At 44.3% G+C, this 20427-nt stretch overlaps 1 protein-coding gene across 1 annotated transcript in view; it reads right to left on the bottom strand.

The window, feature by feature from the left end:
- Positions 1–11194, bottom strand: part of KANK1 (KN motif and ankyrin repeat domains 1) — a 129251-nt gene extending 118057 nt beyond the window's left edge. Inside the window, exon 1 of the mRNA XM_084225585.1 lies at positions 11066–11194. The gene's annotated coding sequence lies outside the window, so the exon portion shown is untranslated. The remainder of the gene's footprint in view (positions 1–11065) is intronic.
- Between the last annotated feature and the right edge of the window lie 9233 nt (positions 11195–20427).

Raw genomic sequence — 20427 nt, 5'->3', positions numbered from 1 at the left:
TCTAGACATGGTTTAGCCAGTGCTTTTATGTGAGTAATTCATTGAGAAAGAGCACATGTTAAGTTCTATCTGGAGCTTACCTCAGTTTTGGCAAAAAAATGGCTGGATTTTGACAGGCCAAACACAGCTCAAAAATAACTATTCAAGCATTGGTCTAAGGGAAGATTTTATTTGACAAAGGAAGGAAAATGTTCCTCCTTGGGCCTCATGTTTTTCCAAAGTTTAGCCAGCCACAAAAGGTGTTTCCATTGCGAGCAAGAGCAATAAACAGGACAACTTTGCACAGACATGTATCTTGGGGCAATACAGAATACAGACTCCATGCCTTACTTGGGCCCCTCCTGCAGTCTCTGTAATACTCTGGGTTTTAGACAAAGGTCCAGAGACTAATAGAAAGAAAAGAGAAAAAGCGCATGTGGAGTAACTACTGCTTCTGACCTGGTTACATATACACTGGTCACACACCTATTTACAGCAGCTTTAGACAGGAATGTCAGGGCATCCTTGTGGCTTGACAACTTCTGCACCAAAATGAAAGTGTTGAGATGCTCCAGCTCCAACAAAGCCAGTTTGACTAAGTTTTAATATACATACAAATGGCTGTTAGCTGACAGAAAATTGTTGGTGGCCCTAGCTGTGTATAAATATATTACAGCTATTTTTTATTTGCTCAAAGAGTCTCTGGCTTAGCAGTAGTAAGACATGGGAAACAACCCACTGTTTCTGAAGACAGGATGCGCAGGAAAGTGCCTTACATACCCAGCTGGTTCTTCAACGGGGCAACACCAGTATCACAGGCCAGACAGTCCTCTTTGCAAAGAGACTCTCAGCACTGATGAAAGACTAGCTGTAACTGGACATTGTGGTAAAAGAATATTAGCCAGTTCAATTGACAGTTATACTTAAATGCACCAGTATGCATAAAGCAGCCCATAAATCGCGTCATTTTCACTCAGAGTTGAAGACAATTGTTGAGGACAATTGTTATTTTCTGAAACAAAGTCAGGAGACAACCCAGGCTGGCTTTTGTGGTGCAAATTAGCAAGTTGCTTGGAGGAAGAGGTGGGAAGGAAAAGACTTTTAACTGAAATTACAATGAAACCTCCACCCTGCACAACAGTCAGTCACAGACACCAGCTCCAGCGGTGTCTCCTCCAGGACCCCAGGACTCTCCTTCAGCCCGTGCACAGCCAAACCTCTGCCTCCCCACGCCACACTCTCCTCACTGCTGCACCTGCCATCTCACTCACTCGCAGTCACCAGAGACCTTGTGCCATCCAGAACACCAGCAGGTGTGCTAAACAGGGGGACATAAACCATTGCTCCTCCATGAAGATGTAGCTACAAGGAAACTTTTTTTACCCAGCAGGAACGGCCTCCAAAGCAAAACACCGTCCCAAATGAAATTCGGCTGAGGAATGTGAGCTATGTGGGCAGGGGGGCTCTGATGGATATAAAGGGAGGACAGGAGCAGGCAGGCTGCTTTCACAACAGTGGTTTCCGAGCCAGAGCAGAGGACCAGCTTAGCCGCCTCCCTCATCCCACTTCCAGCGTTCGGAGCTCGGGAATGTGAGCAATGCGGACTGGGGGCCAGGGGGCTTTGCTGCCCGGGAGAGAGGGATGGGAGGGGCTACCAGGGGAACAGCACAAGAAGACCAAGAGGCAGCTGGGGTTGCTGAGGAGTGGTAGGGCTTCTTTTAGGGGGGGGGATGCGGTCTGTGGAGGGGTCAAAAGGCTCAACTGCAGGCTGCGAACCAACAAAGGTCCCTTCCTGTCCCAGTCACCCCGAGCGCCTGTGGAAACAAAACTACAAATGTAGCTTTGCAATAAAACTGTCATTAATCTCTGCCACCTAAAACAAACTTCAGGCCATCCTGGCTTTTTGGCTAGTTGTGGGCATGAAAAATAGACCAGCATTATGACTAATAAATCCATGCACCTAACACTTCCTGAGCCAGAGATTTAATATTCAGCTGTACATGCACAAGCCTTCTCTGCCCCAGGCTAACAAAAGATGGAATTGCTACAGGTAACAGCCCTGAAACACTCTCAAGTCTGCTTCAGCAAAAACCAACAACCCTTTACAATGCAAACAATACTCTGTCAACTGCTTGTTTATAAAATTCTTGAAGAACTCCATTTTATTTCGACCACATTGTCTTGATCCCCACATCCCAGCACAGCCACTAAGTGTCTGAGCACTGCCTGCCTGGCTGGAGCAGGAGGTGCAGCTCCCACCGCCGAGACCCGGCGCAGTGAGCACCGACTGCATCTCCTTAGCACGCCTACTGCATAACTCGTGACAGTCATGATGTGTGCACAGATACAAAGAGGGGTTTGTTTGCCTTAAATTTCCTCAGTGAGAAGGCTCCCGGCAGCCACTAGTATTTTCGTTTATGTGATCCTGCAACATTGCTTAAAAACACGACAGTGGGCACAAGCAGCAGTAGTGATGGGATGAGAAACTGCAAGAAAAACACAAAGGAGACAAAGACTCAGTGCTAAATCACAGATGGGGTTAGGATCAAGGCAACCTCCACTACACACATCAGAACCCTTGCCTACTCAAAAAAACCCCATGCATGAAGCAGCCCCTAACCCCACAAGAGCAAAGTAAGAAGCAGACATCAAGTTTGTCAGCCCAATTTGGTAAATGATGCTGACAGGACACAAACTGCAGCTAATCATGCCCGCATAATTTCCAGCATCTCTTTGTTTCAGAGAGATTTCACCTGGGTCTTGCAGGTGATTATATCTCCTCTTCGAATGTTACTGACTCGTCATGCACAGAAAGCTTCCTGAGAAGGCTGCTGGCAAAGTGTTAATTGAGAAAATGGTCAGTGATGCCACAGTAAGACGAGCATTCATCTGAGGAAAGAAAACCCCTCCAGAGCTTATCATCAGGAAAAAAACCAAGAAAGCAGCAACTTGAAAGTTTGAGAACAAGTTCAGCCCCACATATCAGGAAGGAATGGAGCTTAAGCTAAAAAAAAGTCTTCTTGTATTGCATTTTCTGAGTCTTAAGATTAGTCTGGGAAAAAGACTATTGTTTTAAAAGTGAAGTTATTAATTGAAAAATGTGAAGTGTGGTTTTAAAAAAAATACCATAAGGCAGCTTAATTTTAATCGTGTTCCTGTAAATCCAAACTGAACACCTGAAAAGAGCCAAATGATTTTCAATGCCTTAAAAAATAGAAGAAAAAACACCAAAACCTGTCTCCCCTACTCAGGAACGCATTTTACAGTTTGGCTTGGATTCCCCCCCCCCCCCCCCCTTTTTTGGTTTATTTGTGCAAAACTAGGTATTATGAACAGAGTTTAGAGCAACTTCAAAACTTACATTTCTATTGAGTTCATTGTGAAGCAGCTTCAAAACTGACTAGTGACAACTGATTTTCATTCAGCAAGCCTGAATTTTCTGTTGCAAGCAATTTTCTGTTGCTAGACTCAACAAGGCAAAGTGCTACTGCCAGACAGACAGCTGAAAAATACAGAGCAGGAGGAGAAGGACTCTAAAAAATCACAGGAGCCTATAGAAATTCTGCTTCAATATAGCTGTAATGTCCCACCTTGGTTAAGTCCCATGATATTCCATAACATCCAGATCAAGTTTTGACAACTGTCCTCTGCTTTGTTAGGATTTCTCCAGCCATTCTTTTACTTCTGCACCACTCTTTTACTTCTGCTCTCTTGTGCACTTAGGACACACAGAACAAAAAAGCTAAGCCTGGCCTGCCAAATTACTTCTGCTTCCTGTCCCTGTTTGCCCCAGAAACCCAATTACAAAGTTAACTCATGCTAATGGAGCCTGGAGGGACGTGCACTCACACTCAGCTACATGACAGGTCGCAATGAATGAACAGCCTGATTTTCGCCCTGGTTTGGTGTCTGAAATGTAAACAATGCACACTACAGTTATCTATTGCAGAGCGCAGGTACATCTGGGTGTGTCTGTGGCCAATCGAGTGAAAAGTCAGATTCCAGCATACGAGTCGTTACCCAGTAAAGCACTCTCCTTAAACACAAAACAAACAAACAAACAACCCCCCCACAGTGGGATTCACCCCGATAGAAACCCCAGTTTCTACTCTGAAGAAAGAGTCAGCCAAACGATACATCTCTTAGCAGGTATTCTGCCGTGTCTATTGAGGCAGATACACCTGGGGAAAAAAAAGAAGCAAGGCTATGCTGTAGTGCAGCCCTCCAAAAACTGAACTGCAGCGGGAAGTGGAATGTATCTTAATGTATCAGTCTACTAACACTGCAAAGGAACACTGACAAATTGAAACAGCCTGTCTACTAACAGGTGGGTTAATAACAAAGCACTGGTCAGAAAATACCAACAGCCCTAAATTGCATTTGCCAAGCTGCAAAACTGAGAAGGCCTATCAACTCTTTCATTCTGATTTCTCTTCTGTTGGAAGGGTGGAAATTGGGAGGAAAATGAAGCAATATTGCAAAATTTAATAACTATGCATGAGTCAAGTGCCCCTGCTTTTGTCTCGCGATCAGTATCTTGACCGTCCTTTGTTACTTTTCATATTCTAATTTTAAAACACTCAGAAGTGTCTACATAAATAGAGAGAAAGGTTCCTTAGTCTGAATCTAAACATTATCTCCCCCAGTCACCACACTTCTTCGCAAATTCCATCTGGAGAAATACTGAAGGGCCACATAAAGCACTCACGTATGTATCCTTCTTTCCCTATCCAAACTAAATTAGTTTTGTGTAACTCTCAGAGATCCTCTGCATGTGCTGTGACAGAGATGAAAAGAGCATCATTCACAGAGATTTCACTATTGTCCGAGGTCCTTGGGGGCTTTTTGACACAGCTGTTCCAAAACAGCTCAAGAATGAGCGCCATCCTTTTCTCATTTAACAGCTCACGAAGTGAATGAAAACACTGTGATGGAAGCCCCACCATGCACAGCCATGTTTATGCACCTAAACAAACACATTCAACCTCTGACATTGTCTCACTTCAGGGAAGGCTTCCAGCCGTTAACTGGGAAAACATGCGGCTAAAAAAATAAAAAAAAAAAATCAGATCGGCTCGGAGGAGATAATTAGTTTAGTTTTAAATAGATAATTTAGTTTTAAACTAAACTCAACTTGTTATTCTTTGAGACTAACAGGTTGCAGGCTGATGAGTAGAAAATGCGAGGCGAGGGGCTCTCCCAGTCCCACCCGCAAAGCAGGGCTTTGGTGATCAGTGCTCCTGATCCTCATTAGAACCTCAGAAAGGTTCTAATGGACTAAACCCACATCATATGGATTTCCAACTCACAGGCTCGGGAGGCAATCACAGTACCATGATTTCATGCCTATTAATTTCTGACACATCCCTGTACTACCGCTGAGGTTTCCCACCCTCTCATGCTATGTTGGCACAGCCCGTGGGACACTGTGCACACATCAAATAGCCGGGGGTCAGGGCAGGGAGGGAGGTATTCCAGCACATCTGTTTCCAGCCAGATCAGTGTTCCAATTTTGTCCCACAGCCACATTAATACTAGCACCAACAGAAAGAAGGTGGCAGCAGAAGTGCAAGAGAAGAGCTCACTGCTTTCAGCCAGGCACAGGTTTTCCGCCTACCTGCAGCCCCTGTAAAGCCCCTGTGGCACAGGCAGATTCAACAGGAAAGAGCCAGGAGGTGTGGAGACTGGCAGGGGCACTGAAAAAAACAGAAACATTTCTGGCGCCACTCAGCAATTCGTGGTGCAAAATCATCTGAGCCAATCCGGGCAGCATCCTCCCCCTCAATAGTGACACTGCAGAATTGGGAAGAGATCAGAAATACTTATAAATCGTGAAAGAGACTCCAAAAAGACAGTTCAATCTTTAACAGACCAAACTACATTATTTGGCAGGGGCTGGTAGATTATGTAAAATAATAGATGGTGCATAAAAGCTAAAACTTACATCAAGAAGTGTTGATCAAGCCATACAATTAGGAGGCTGAAATGTGTGGACACATGTTACAGAACTCATTGTCAGTACACAGCCATAAAGGCTAACAGTTTAGTGAGACCAAGAGAAGGACTGATCATTTGTGTGGGTAACAGCCCTGTCTGGAAGCTAAACTTCAGAATACTGCCTGAAATAGTAAAAAAAGTAGGAAAAAAAAGTCCAGGGACTTAGAGTTGAAAAGTCAATGATAACCAGTTACAGACTCATACAAGACATACAGGACTGATTAGACCTCATCAGTCTTAGATGTATGGGTACCTCACACTGGACAAAAACTTCTGGCACAGAACCTCTCAACCCAAAGCAGCCTTACTAAGGCTAGTGCCTTGTGTCCAATAACCAACACCTTGACTGTTTGCATCTTCTTAGAAACCTCAGCAGCAGTGTAACCTGCTCCTGCCAGGGCACTACTGTTTCATGTAAATGCTCTGGACTCTCTGGGCCCAGAAGACTAGTAAGAAAAAGCAAGGTCCTTGGAATGAGGAAAGGGTACCTTTAGATAACGAAGAATTCACCAGTAAATCATTCTAAATTTCCACAACCAGTAGCTTAGGGATCTACAGGCAGGAACTTCAAGCACTGGCACATGATGAAACAGGTCTAATACATCACCAGGCCAGTGCAGACCACCAATCCATCCCCTAAGTGTGGTGGCACAAACATTTGTCCAAGAAATCCAGTGAGGTGCTCCCACTGCCCTCCTGGACACCAACCACCCCCAAACACCACAAAAAGCTGCTGTAGCTCATGGCATACCCGGCTGCAGAGAAGATGGAAAAGCAGACATAGCACGCATGTAGGAGACTTCTCTCACTGACACTTCTTTGTCTGGAGCTCTGTGTGTCACACAGCAACATCCCAGTGCTCCAGGACAGCAGAGACATCTGTCTGCGTGAAGGATGGGACACAGGCACTATCCCTGAGCCACAAAGCAGGCTCCTCCCACCATCCCCTTCACCAGAACATTTTCTGGAGATGCCTTGTTTTGGGGAAAGGTAGTCACAACCTCCAGCCCATCAGGACAGGTATCTGCGACTACTTTTGGCTCTGTGTGCAATAGGGAGGCCACACATCAGAAAAGTATGTGAACAGCAGCTTGGCTTTTGAAAAGACCAGGCTCAGTTAGACAATGCTTATCCACAATTAAGTTCCAACTGATCTTGTCCGACTCCTCTGTCTTCAGTCTACTCACATTTCTAAAGAATTAAAGGGACATTGAAAACACGCATTCATGACTCATGCTTAATTGCCAGCTATCCTTCCTCAGTACAGCTCTAATTAGAAATCAGAAACACATTTTTGAGCTCAGAAAAGCACCAAAAATTGGCACTAAGCGACAAGGGAAACCTGTGGGAGTGTTTTAAGTCCAACAGGATGTCACCTTCTAAGTTATGCTTTAGCCAGACTAGTCATTGGGCTTAATGCAGGGTTAATGCAGAGTCTGTGGCAGGCCAAAAGAGAGATCAGATGCTCTTGCCACCCCTCCTGAATGACCAATTTTTTTTTTTTTTCATTACTATCAAAGCTCAGAAAGCATTTCCCATATTCACTACATTACAAGCTATTTCCTTTTTTCCTCATCATGGACAAGTACACCATTAATGGTGAAAAAGTGACTATCACCACATACATCTTTCTGCTTTCTGGAGTTTGCCAGGGAACCTTTGGTGAAGTACAAATATAAACATGGCCTGAATCACTTTTCAGATTTAACCACAAGTCTCAACACTACTGTCATGACTGCAGATACAGTTTCCCAAAGTCTAATATATGGGCAGAATTCAGAATCAGAGAATATGCTAGATAGACCTTACAAGTATAATTCACAGTACAACACTGCTAGGAAAATATATAAACTGAAAAAAAAAATCAATTATGCCAATTGTTAATTCCTGATATGTATTTATTTCTCTTCAGGCGCCAGTCTTTTGATAGCTGGGAACAGTCATTTGCATGTTATTTCCCCTCAATATATAGCCTCTATAATGGGAGCAAGAGACAACTGTGGAGTGTCAGAGTTGACAAGCCTAAGTAGTTTCCCTTGAGATGCCTAAATGCCTTTTTACAGCACTACCAATTATTCAACCATGCAAGCAGATACTATTAAGATACTTAAAATGAATCATTTCCCACTAGACTCAAACACATTATAAACCTCACCATAAATCTCAATCTCTAGTCAAGATGAACTTATTTAATAATGTTCATAAATATTTTTATTTCATAAAGTCTTGTGAATTATGGTTATATACAAAAGGTTTATAAAAATACAATGTTATTTTAGATATTTTTATATAGTTTAAACAAAAGACTTCTCAAATAAATTCTGTAAAAAGTTACAGCTGGCATTTCAAGTCATCTGTAAACTACATTTACTGCATCTTTAAGAAGTTAGGGGGAATCATTATTTTTTGGAAGTAGTTCATTGCTACTTCTTGTTGCAATTCCACATGAACTCCTCATCATCACAACATTAAAACCTAGTCATCAGCTTAATACATGTCATCTTGACACAACCCACAAAAATTTTAGATAAAATTCATACTTGTGCACATACATGCACACAAGCTTTCAAGCCACTTCCCAAGTACTATGTTTCTTGCCTTTCTAAAGTGCAGAGGAGAATTTGGATGGATAAACAGCACAAGCAGTGATGCCTGAAACACCTTCTTTGGCCCATTAGTCAATTCCATTAGCTAAATCACTAGGGAAAAAGCCCTTCATCTCCATGACCTACCACTTCAACAGGTGCTGACACCACAAGAAAATCTGCAACTCTCCTCAGTTAACAACTAATGTTTTAGCAACTAAAAGCACGATCAGATGCCCATTCCCGACAGCTCTCCACAGTAGCTCTGCATCATTTGCAAAACTGACTCTTCATTTGGACGTTTTCATTTCACTTTCACCATCTATTATTTAGACATGCAGCGCGCTGCAGAAATTGAGACGACAAGCTGTACCAGAAGCTTACAAACCTGAGAAAACTGCTAGAGTGAGAAAAGGCAAACAGATACCAAGGGGGAGCTACTGGATCAACTCATCTCTAAGTGAGGTAATTTGTGCTACAAGAAATACCTCCATAGCAGGTTCTCTCAAGGAGGTGGGATTTTGAAAGACACACTGAACTGACACCAAAAACCAGTTCACATTGTTTTCAATCAGGGCTTTCTCCAGTGCAATTTTGAAGTAAAGCCCTACCTTAAAAGAAAGCAGGTATGCACAAACTTAAAAACTAAGACATTTGGGACTCCTGTATGGGCTGGAGTGCTACAGAAGTTGTCACCAAAATACACTTTACAATATGAATTTCCTTCTAGTTAGATTGCTAGCAATACAAAGGGACAAACCACACTGCGATGTCAGACTAATGAAACAGAGTCAAATGTAACACCAAATTCCATTAAACACATGGTCAGCAAAGCTACAGATTTTGAGGCACACAAGAGCCTGTATCCACCTGTCCTTAAGCCCAAACTGCACTCTGCCACAACCTGGAGTTGTGCCACCACCCCTGGCGCTGGTGTGACCCACACTCAGCACTGCATGGTATGCAACAAGTTTCCCACCCCGCTGCCCCACACCAGAGCTGGAGAGGTGCACCAGAGCTGCAACCTCTCTCACTCAAAACCAACAGAGGAAGGACACAAGCTGTCGCATCATATGACAATATTTCATCTCCTCTTGAGGAGAAAGTTTTGGGGTAGAATCCTATTTCTAGTCTAGTCACTAATATATGGCAGATGTTCCCAGACAGAAGAGAGACAAGACTTCAAGGATACTGCTTGCAGCACGGATTGACAGCAGCCCTACTCCTGTCAGGCAGTACCACTTTGCTCTACTGGCACCCACTCCCTTTGGAAAACTGACTCTGGACTTGAAGACCCAAGCAGCACTTCTAAGGACTTGACACACCACCTGAACAAAAATATCAGGACTTTCTCTGCACATCATGAGCACTTTCTAAATTAGTCTGGCCTTTCTTAAATCCATACATTAACCTGATCAGCCTCCTCTGACTTTTCTCATATTTTTCTTCCTTCTCCACAGACACCCACACAACGTTTAATAAGACCCAGTCACCCTGACAGAAGGGGTGATATAAAAGGGTAAGATACAGCCGATATGTTTAATCAGTAAATTGTCATGGTATCTTTTATGGCTTGCCAAGATACAAGGTAGCCAACTATGCTACTAAAATGCCAAACGGCTTAGCTGCTACTTAAATGTTTGAGAGCTATGATTTAACAAAAAGCACACTATACCTGACCTTAACATCGCTTCAAGAAAAATTAAACTCAGCTTGGTCCTATGTGTAACTCGAGGACAAAGCAGTCACAAGAAAGTCACTATTATTACTGAGGCTTGTAATTACGTCTGAATCAGTTTTTACACGTAAATGTGTATCAAGCTATTGGGCCCCACAACGTTGTTTCAGAAAAAAGTAAGACTGTTTTCAAACACTTCAGGATGTCTTTAAGAGTTTGTGAGTTGGGTTTTTTTCTTTTTTCGTGAAGAGCATTCGTGAGATTCGTGAAGAGCAGCCAAAGTTAAGGCACTTTCATGTACTGAGCATCAAAGCCCAAGACCTTCCCCTTTTCCCATCCCCCTACCCCCCAAAAAAAATCTCTACTCTTTTGAAGTGCCGTCTCACAAGTTAGTGACGGTCCATTTAAACAAAGCGCCGGTGAACACTGCTCCCACATGTGACCCATTCCACCCCCTCCTCTCCCCTGCCCAGGTACTTCCCGCCGCACCTAGCAGCGCCTCCCTCGGGGCAGGGTCGCGCCTCCGCGGCTCCGAGAGCGGGCGGGATGCGGCGATGCACGGAATACGCGCGTCCGCACCTCGTTTGGCATAACCAAGCATTTTTACTCAAAACGGGGAGGGAGATCAAGAGCTCACAGACCGGTCCGCCGGGACCGCCGTCTTCTACCAGCGCCGCTGCCGACAGAGCCAGGAGCTGCCCCGGGGCCGGGGGAAGCTGCGCTGCTCCTCTCGACGAGAGCGGCGGCAACAGCGTCCGCCGCTACTCTCGCCCCTTGCCCGAGCGCCCACGTCCAGCCCGTCCCCACCGCATCCCCCGCCGCTCACCTCCGGGCTCCACGTCCCAGGCGAGGAGGTTGGGGAGGGCTCCAGTAACCTCGCAAAACTTGAGCTCCCGGTCTCCCTGCCTCCCTCCCGCCGCCGCGCTGCGAGTCCGCGGAGCGCTCCGGCCCCGCTTTGTACCCGGCGGCGGCCGCACTGCGGCTGCGCGCTGCCCAAAACCAGCGCGGCGCCGCCAGCCACCCTCCTGCTCCGGGCCGGGCTGCCGGCCCCCCGCACCCCCAGCCGGCCCCCCGCACCCCCAGCCGGCCCCCCGCACCCCCGCGGGACGGGAAGCATCAGGGCGGCCTGGCTGGGTGCACGGCGTGGCGGGGGAGCCCCGGCGGTGCGCTGGAGTGCGAGCGCCGGTGGCAGCGGCAGCAGAGAGGAGTTTCCTTGCCCCCGCTCAAGAGCCTGGCTCGGCGGCTCGCCGGGATGCGGGAGCTCCTAGTCAGGGAGAGTAGGTTACCGTCGGGGCTGCGCCTGGAAGTTCAGCATCCTTGGGAAAATCTGCCAGGGGCTAACCCAAATGGAGTCCGCCCATGTGTGCAGGTTAGAGGGACTGGTTCGAAGCTCAGGAAAGGAGCGTTGTTGCCAGCAGGTCCAATTAATGGGGTCAGATCCGATCCCTGTCCCAGGCTAGTGCACAGTGCCGAGCGATTGGGATTCCCCAGTGGAGGCTCTCCCGTGAAACGCTTTTTTTCATGTTGGAGCCTCGGCAGAATGTGCCCTCCGGCTGCGCTGGGTTGGATGGGGTCCTCGGCAGGGCTTTCAAAGAGCAAAACGGGCATCAGCTCCCTCTGCACTGTTTTGTGAACCTCAGCTCAGAAACAAAGTTTTTAGACTTGTGCCGTGATTTTTACTGTTCAGAACAGGCCATCTCTAAAGCCTTTTCAGCAACGAAAGGATACAGTAGTCCCGGGAGGTTTTTGTGTGCCTTGAATTTTTTCGCTTAAGGGTTTGAATATTCGGAACGGATTGATGGGTGTTTTCTTTCACTCCTCCCACTCTTATCACAAGAGCTATCTCCGTTGCCCCAGGGCTCCAGTGTCTCCAGGAGCAAATGATTCAGAAGCTTTGTGATGATGCCGGGAAGGTTTCACAGGACAGTCCCTCCCAAATAAAAATCAGAATCCACAGGCCAAGATTAAGCAAGATGCAGGAGACTCAGCAAAGTCAGGAGTGTACAGAGAACAATGCCTGGTCTTCTTTTCCAGCTCTGGACCCTGCAAGGTGATTATTGGGAGTCACTTCACAGAGCAAAAGGACACAGCTTTGGTGCAAAACTCCTTGCTTCTTCTAGTTTTACCTAGTGTGCTATCAAATACCAAATACTGGCATCCTCTGATCCCTTCTCATTTCCTTCTTTCTGTGTAATTCCTCTACTTTTCTTCTGCCTTTCCCTGGGTAATTCTCCCCAAGCTCTGCATATTCCCAGATTTTATTTTTTTTTTAGACCTGAAGCTTATGAATGGAGACCACCAAAGTTTCTCTCAATGGGGTTTTTTTCCCTATGGACCACACTCAAGTAATGGTAGACAAAAATTGTTAGGATTTTATCATTCTATAAAAAGTTAATAGGTTCAGTGACATTTCCATCTAAATAATTTCCAGTTTTACTTCTGAAATCTCCAAAGCCTTTAAAACATTTTAGAGATTAAATCTAAGTAAAGCTGCTATGACATTGATGTAAACTCTCTCTCAAACCACAGAGCTTTTATAAAAAACAAAAAAAAAATTTTTTGCACATATTAATTCAGACCCATTTTTTTTAGGCCCTGCAGCTCTTTAAGATGCTAATAGTTATTAATCCTGACTGCTAACTTCCCATCCAGAGGCTATTTTTTAATGGCTGAATTACCAACTCTAAAAAAAAGGGTTACTGATGAAAGAGCTAATTGAGATAACAGTGAGCACCACTTACCATTTTTTATATTAACAACCAAAAAGCAAGTATGTTCAGACTAGCAAACAACTCCTTACCATCAGCCTATTCATCCGATTAGTTGGGTCAGGACCATGTTGTACCAGAAACTGTACAAACAGAATGAAAGCACTCAGACTACCGCAGTGTGCAGAGCAAGCAGATAGGACTCTTTCCACTTCTCCCACTTAATCCTTTCTTTCAAGAGCTGCCAGCTCTTGACAGTTAAAACAAGTGAAATTAAATAAAGAAGTCAATTGTTGCATTACCCACGTAAGAATGACAGACCTTTCAGTGTGGTCATGCAGTGGATGGGGCTTTTTCCTTTGATGCTGCGATTAAAACCGGCAGGTCTTGGTTCACCCTTCAGCTCCTTGGAGCTTGTCTGGCCCTTGCAGAGTGCACTAACTGGGAGCCCCGGGATCTGCCAAATGGGGCAGAGGGGTGTACAGGCAAACTCGAAGTGAGGGGAGCCAGTAAGCACCTCCAATCTGCTCCATCTGCCCTGCACATGCACATAGGGAAGGCTTGGAGAGGGGACAGAGACCCCACTCTGTCGAGCACCAGAGAGAGAAACTTGTCTCTATCTGAATTAATGCAGCCAGAGCCTCCAGGAGAAAGGGGGATGAAGCCGTGAATGTGTTGCTACTGTTTCACAGGTGTGAGCCATGAGAAGCAGGTTCCTCCTTCCCAGCTGGGCACTGGCACTGGCTTTGTCACCGTCAGAGATGCTGGTGCAGCTCCCACCTGGGGCTGTGGGAGTGAGTGTTTGCCTTGCTCAGCCCAAGCACCAGCAAGAGACACTGGGCTGGCAATATGTGCTTTTGCAGGGTTTTTCTAGCTCTTTAGGCTGTTTTTCATTTGTGATCTGCTCTGACAGGTAGGAAGTCTGGACTATTAAACATTTAGAGAAAAAGTCCCTACCGCCCCAAAAAAAACCAAACTCACCTATTTCCTTCAAAAATCCAGATGCCCATGTCTGTGAGCAGGGAATCATAAGGGACATGTCTAAAAGTAAGTAAAAGTAATACTTTGAAGAGAGATAACTCATTGTATTTTTCCATTATCTGGTGCAATAAATATTGTTGTATGCTTTGACAGACATTTCAGATTGCTCACAAAACAGATAAACCCTCTGCACACATAGAACATGTGTTAAAAACAAGAAGGACTTCAGAGAAATCATCCTGACCTTCAGCAGTGGGTTGAGCAGAGGCTCAGGCAGAGTGAGCTCTCATGGATTTTCAGGCCCCATCCTTCTGGATTCTAACACTTCCCATGCCTGAAACCTGTTTTTTGTTGGACATCCCTCACAGCTTACTCAGGAGCCACTGGGTCAGTCGCATCAGCATCCTCTGTGCTGCCAGTGCACCTGAGTACAGGTGATCTGAGGGCTAAATTTAGAGGCAGGTTGCATCAACCCTGTTCCCATCTGTGGGCCACTTTTGTAAAAGTGTAGAAAGGAGGGGCATCAGACATTTCCTCTGCTGCTGTATTTGGCAGGGATTTTTTGCTTTGCTGCCGCTGTAGAGGAGCCCAAGAGGCCATAGTTATCTTGGATGAGTTGCCTTAAGTCTTCCTCAAACTGCAATGTGCATCTATGGCTCCACAGCAAGCAGCTGCTCAGCACTCTAACTCATAAATTGCATATTTTGTCTTCTCCCACATTTCTCTAACCTCAGAAAATAGGATGCTGACAGTTCCACGAGGCTCACAGCTTCAGGGAAGTCCCTTAAGCGACAGCAAACTTCACCTGATTTGTAGGGGTAGTGGAAACAATCCTGATGTATTAAGAAAACCAATCCTATGAAAATTTTATAGGAATAATAATTCATTACTTTGCCAAACAAAAAGTTGAAATGTTCTTTCCATAGGAAATGGTAATGTTTTCCTGTGCCTTATTTTGTCCATTCTAGAAATACCACTTTCTTGAAAAAACCCACATATTTATTTTTTATCCAAAAGGGAGATTTGGCATGTAGGAAGTGAAGTTCAGGCACCCACCTAAGAATGACCAGAACCAAGTGTCCCTCCTACCCTTGGCTCCCTGCCTTTGTGGTCTGTCAAACAGAGAGGGGCTAAGCAGGGCAGGGCTGTGCTGCTGAGCATCCCCCATCAGAGGCACCTCTGCCTCTCAAGGACACTGTGAAGTGCTGACTATTGACAAGCAGCTACAATGCCAAAGCTGGATAGCAGCCTAAGGAATTAAATTAAAAACTATTTTAAAAATACTGAATGTTTGCTGTTGTGAGTATTCTGCCCGCCACAATGAGAGCAAGGGTAATGTGTTTCACTGGTGTGAATGACCCCACACAGCAGGCATGGCAGCTGAGAGGCAGAGCAATCCTCTCCACTGCAAGCCTGTAAAAGCCCAGCTTTTTCTCTCTTCTGCTGTCCTGACTTACTTTTAGGGATGCAGCAGTTTCAGTAGATGCACGTTGTGTCTCTCTTTTCTCAGCACTGGCAATTTCTACACCCCTGGCAATTCGCACTGCAGAGCCCCATCTGCAAAGGAAGGATGTTACACAAACACAAAAGAAGGCAGAGTATTTTTTTCCACCCTGGTTCATGGCCACACCAGTGGCAGCAGGGAAAAAATACCATATGTTTGCCTGAGAGTCCAGAGTTAGATGAAAGAATGCAGCAGGGCACCTGATTTTCCATCATCAGAGTTTTCAATGCTGGAGGGTATGTGCTGCTGTTTGCCACACATTGTCTTGGATCTCACCATTCGGCCTACGGATATTTGAGGCAGAACAGTGTTCTTGAGTTGTGCATGAATGCACAAGAATGCAACTCCAGAAATAATTTACTGGATGAAATGTAGCACTTGCCTTTGGAGAAGCAGTGTCAAAATATGCTCCCCAAGGTTTGAGCAATTCTAATATGACAGAGGATAAAGTTGCCACCAAACTTTTGTCCCTGAAGTATTTTAAAGAATGCTTGATTCCCTAGACCTCCCAGAACTTTATTTTTGAGCAGGATGAGGAAGCCACTGCAGTTTAGTGTAGTTATATCATCCGTATAATGAAATTGTATAACCAAGCTCAATCTCTGCAAAAGCCCTTAGCTGGACTTGATGCCTGTCATGATTCACCTGAGAGATTAATAGAATAATTTCCTTAATGGATATGTGCATACAGCAGCTAGGGTTTTGAACTACATTGGAGAATCATGCTGAAACCAAAAATTACCACCAAAGGTCTCTTTGGATGCCTCTGCTGGGAAAGACGAGCATGTCTGCATGACAGCTTGTGAGAGGCAGAGTTGGCCTGAATGAGGTTGGATGTTCACAGGATGCTTGTCTTACATGCCAGGGCAGGGAGAAAATATTTTACAGCAGCTCAGAAGCAAACTGGAGACCCATAGTAACAGGCGAAACAACATCTGTAGGGAGAACTCAGGACAGAAAAAACACTGGCAATTTCTTACCAAAACAAGAAACCTATAAAATCAACTCCCAAAGTTAGACTCATTTGTGGAGGAATGGCTAAAGGACAGAGGTCACGTAGACATTCTCTTGTTAGCTGACCAAAGACTGGGAAAGTACCAAACCCAGCTAATCTGAGTTTCTGCACCTGCAACAACATTGTGTCCTTGAGCACAGCTGTGGTACGATAACAGTAATGAGGATGAGATGTGAGAAGCAGAAATGGAAGTTCTCAAGAACAAGGAAGAGCTGATATTGTAGTATAACCAATAGATTTCTTAGCTTACAGAATATGCATGAGCTTATTACTTGTTGTGTATAAAAGTCTGGTGCTTATCAATAAATTTGGAGCTTGCTGATTCTCACATTGAGAGTCCAAGACTTCCCTCACCGCGACACTCATTGGATGCAATCCTAAATTTATGCATGCTCATGCCAAGGAGCAGCAGAATGAGGAAGCTAATGACCCCAGCATTTGTTTCCGTCATGCATAGGTCATTGGAGGAGTTTCTCCTTCATTGTGGAGATAGGTAGGATATAGGAAGGCCCTATTCTCTTCTGCACAGACAAATTTGTTTACTTTGTACAAATGATTATTTGATTTCATCAAATTCATTAGACAACTGTCCTCTTAGAATGGTGTTTTTCAAATTTCATTCTAGTTTCAGGTTCATGAGAGTATTTTAACTTAGAGGCATGGTATCTTTTTTTAAAGAAATGTGATTAGGATATTGACTGTAAAAATGCAAGAAAAATCTTGATGTACTTGGGCATTTTGTTGAGAAGGGTGGTGGACCCACATTCTGTTCTTCTCACCTGCTGACTGATTTAACAAATAAGGTCCATCTGATGGTCATTGACTAGACATCAAGCTGAAGAAGACAACGGGCCTTTTGCTCCTGTTTGGAAGACATCAGCGTGAAGCAGATGCTGGGGACAGCTCATTTATTCTTCAAATGCATGCCATGCTGATTAGTCTGCGTTTTATAACACTAGTTGTGGGTGTAGATCCTCTCTCATAACTCACAAAGATTTTTCATCCTGAAGCATCCAATATTGGCTTTTGCACCAGCAGGGATACAACATGCCTGGCATAAAAATACTCTATTTGTGTTTCAGTGAACTCATGACTAGCAGTGTAAGCCTCCAGCCCTCAGATGTACCTACTGCCAACACAAGCTGGTACAGACAGTAAGTACAGATTCATCCATTAAACAAAACCATTGTTTATTTTGGCAGCCAGATGCTTCATCTGGGGCCTGGCAGTTGTTGCATGGACACAGGTATCCTGTCACTGTCTCAGACCACCCTGGAACACATGAAGAGTCTCAGTTCTTTTGTGTCCCAGCTCTGCTGCATGGTCCCTGTTGGGTGCTCCTGCAGCTGTGCCTGTGGAACTGGGAGCCACTCCACCACTTATGTGGGCACTCCCTTCTACACTGAAGTATCCAGCTCAAACCACATATCCTACTCACAGCAGTCAGGCAAAGGGGTCTTGGGCAGGTGGTGAGGTACAGCAGTGTCAGGGAGAGCAGGGATGGGAACTGTCTGAAAGAGAACTGCTGAAGTTAAGGAGGATTAAATAAGCTTCAGTTTTGCAGCCACAAGTACTTTATGTTAAATGCTTTTCCTTCCCAGGCCGTGGAAATGATCAGCATTATAGGTAGCTCCGGTGGCCTTTCTAGGAAGAGTTTCTTCACCATGGAAACGCTGAGTGCTCTCACAGCAGCTGGTGCTGCAGGGCCAGTGCCCTGGTGGTGGTGCCTGCCCTGCGAGCAGGATCCCAGAGCTGCAAAGCCACTGGGAGGTGCATTTGGGTGCATCCTCCACAAATTAGCGATACAGAAGATTACCAGTGAACCAAAACTAGTGGAAATAACGGGACATGCTGCAATGCACTCTGTTTCCTTCAACTATGCCTATCTGTGACTTAATTTCCAAGCTATGTAATTTCCATCCACAGCACCCCTTTTGTGCATAGGATGTGGAACCAGTGGTCACTCCTGACACCCATTATTGCTGGAGATGTGCAGGGCTGTGTCAATCCTCCTAAACAGCCTGAATCCTCTCCTGAAAGAAGCAATCCCAAGTTTATTCTGCCTCCTTCAAAGGAGGGATGTGTAAACAGTGTGCCTTTTGTTTGTTGCTTTTGCAATTTCCCAGACCTTGGTGTAAACTAGCAAAATACAGGAAGTCAGCATTAAAAAAAATTAAAACAAAATGAAACAAAACAAAACCCATGAAATCAACAAACAAACAAACAAAAAAACCCAAACGAACAAACACAGCCCACCAAATCCACAGAAGTCCCCCAAAAAACAAGGATGTTTTTATTAGAAAAAATAGATTTTTCTCTGTTTGATTTGTTTAAATATTTTGTGATTAATTTTTGCCTGACAGCTGCCATTAGTGCACAACAGTCCTCACTTTCTCGCTAAGTGCCCCACATGGTCTAGAAAGTGAGATGTGTTCAGCAATTTACCCTGTCCTTTTAAAATACTGCTCCCTTTGTTCCCAGCAGTGTTGGTGTTTTGATCTTTTTCTTTCTGATTGCTTATTAATAGATGGATTTCTTTCACTCAGCTGCAGCCTTTGTCCCAGGCTGCAGTGGGCCTTGGAGGCAACTGGGCTTCCCTACAACGTGAGCTGAGCAATCCTTTTTACACATCCTATATGCTCTTTAATCTGCCACAGATTACAAGAGTTTTGTCTTCCTAATTTAATCAATGATTGAAGCCTCTCACATAAACCAACCCTGAAATATTTTAGACACTGTTGATTTAATATTATTTTCCCCATGTTAAAAGCTGGCAGTGTGAAGTACAGTGAAGATGCAATCCTTCCAGGCTGCTAACAAATCTCCAGCCTCTGAGGCAAGTGCTATCAACTTAATTTCTGTAAAGTTGTTCTTGCTTACAGCCCCTTCCCCTTCTCCCTTCCCCTTCCCTTTCTTCCTCTGGAAAAAATGTCTTCTCAAGGGTTTAGACTTGAACCCAGGATTTTATGCCTTAAGTCAAAAAGGAACACACTCCTTTGGAGCACTTCCAACCTTTTTTTGGTACTTGAGAAGGGACTTTTCATCTCTTTAAAAGCAAATAAAGGAAGGGATAGGGTTTTGTGCATACTTCCTTTCTTCACTATGTATTAAGTCCAGAAACCCTTGCTTGCTTGAGGTTCTTTAGGATGGCTTTCTGGCACTTTCAAATTCTAGATGTACCAGTAGTGCTAAGCTTGCTTTTGTTTGTTTCTTTCTTTCCACTGAGCTCTTGTTGGGGAAAAGAAATTTGCACAGCTGTCCACATTTGGGGAAGCTGGAAATAAGTGATAGGAAATCTTCCCTTCCAGTTGTTTTACACGTTTATTAAATGCACAGGAGTCCTCTTGCCATCCAGCTGAAACACCTTATCTCTTTGGTTATTTGATTTCCTTTTGTAATTTGCATCCTACCAGTAGCGGCATGTTTAAAAATATTCCATGAATAGAGGCTGATAGTGAAAAACCTTATTTCTGTAACAAGACATAGTTCTAAAAGAAGATAGCAAAAAGGTGTGTAATGATTTACGGATCTTCTGAAATAATGAAGAGAAACTTAAAAAAAAGTAAAATTCAACTTTGTATTTTTTTTTTCTGAAGAGAAAATTTTGTTTTGAAGGGTGCAAAGCATCAAATTTCTTAGGACAGGAAGAACATAATGTTACAACTTTCAAGGCTTTCTAAAGTATTCTTATTAAAGTTATTATTGAGCATCTTCATGGGTTCAGTTTGCTTGGTTTGGTCAGCTAAACACTTTGTTTGATGTTTTCAAGATCTTTTACTGACAAATATTGATTGATAACATTATTTGCTTCAAGGTAGTTTTTTAATTCTTGAACAGTTGCAAAACAGTCTGGTTTTGAATGAAAATGGGTAATTTAAACTAATTCCTCTGTAAGAACATAAAGAGTGACAGAACATAGTCCCTTTGAGAAGTGCTCAATGAATGCCAGAATTTACTGTAGCTTTCCAAAACACAGAGTT

Source organism: Fringilla coelebs (assembly GCF_963513975.1).
Source record: "Fringilla coelebs genome assembly, chromosome: Z".
In the NCBI taxonomy this organism is placed as follows: Eukaryota; Metazoa; Chordata; class Aves; order Passeriformes; family Fringillidae; genus Fringilla; species Fringilla coelebs.
The sequence above is the reverse complement of the archived record's forward strand: the minus strand, read 5'-3'. Positions and strand labels throughout refer to the sequence as shown.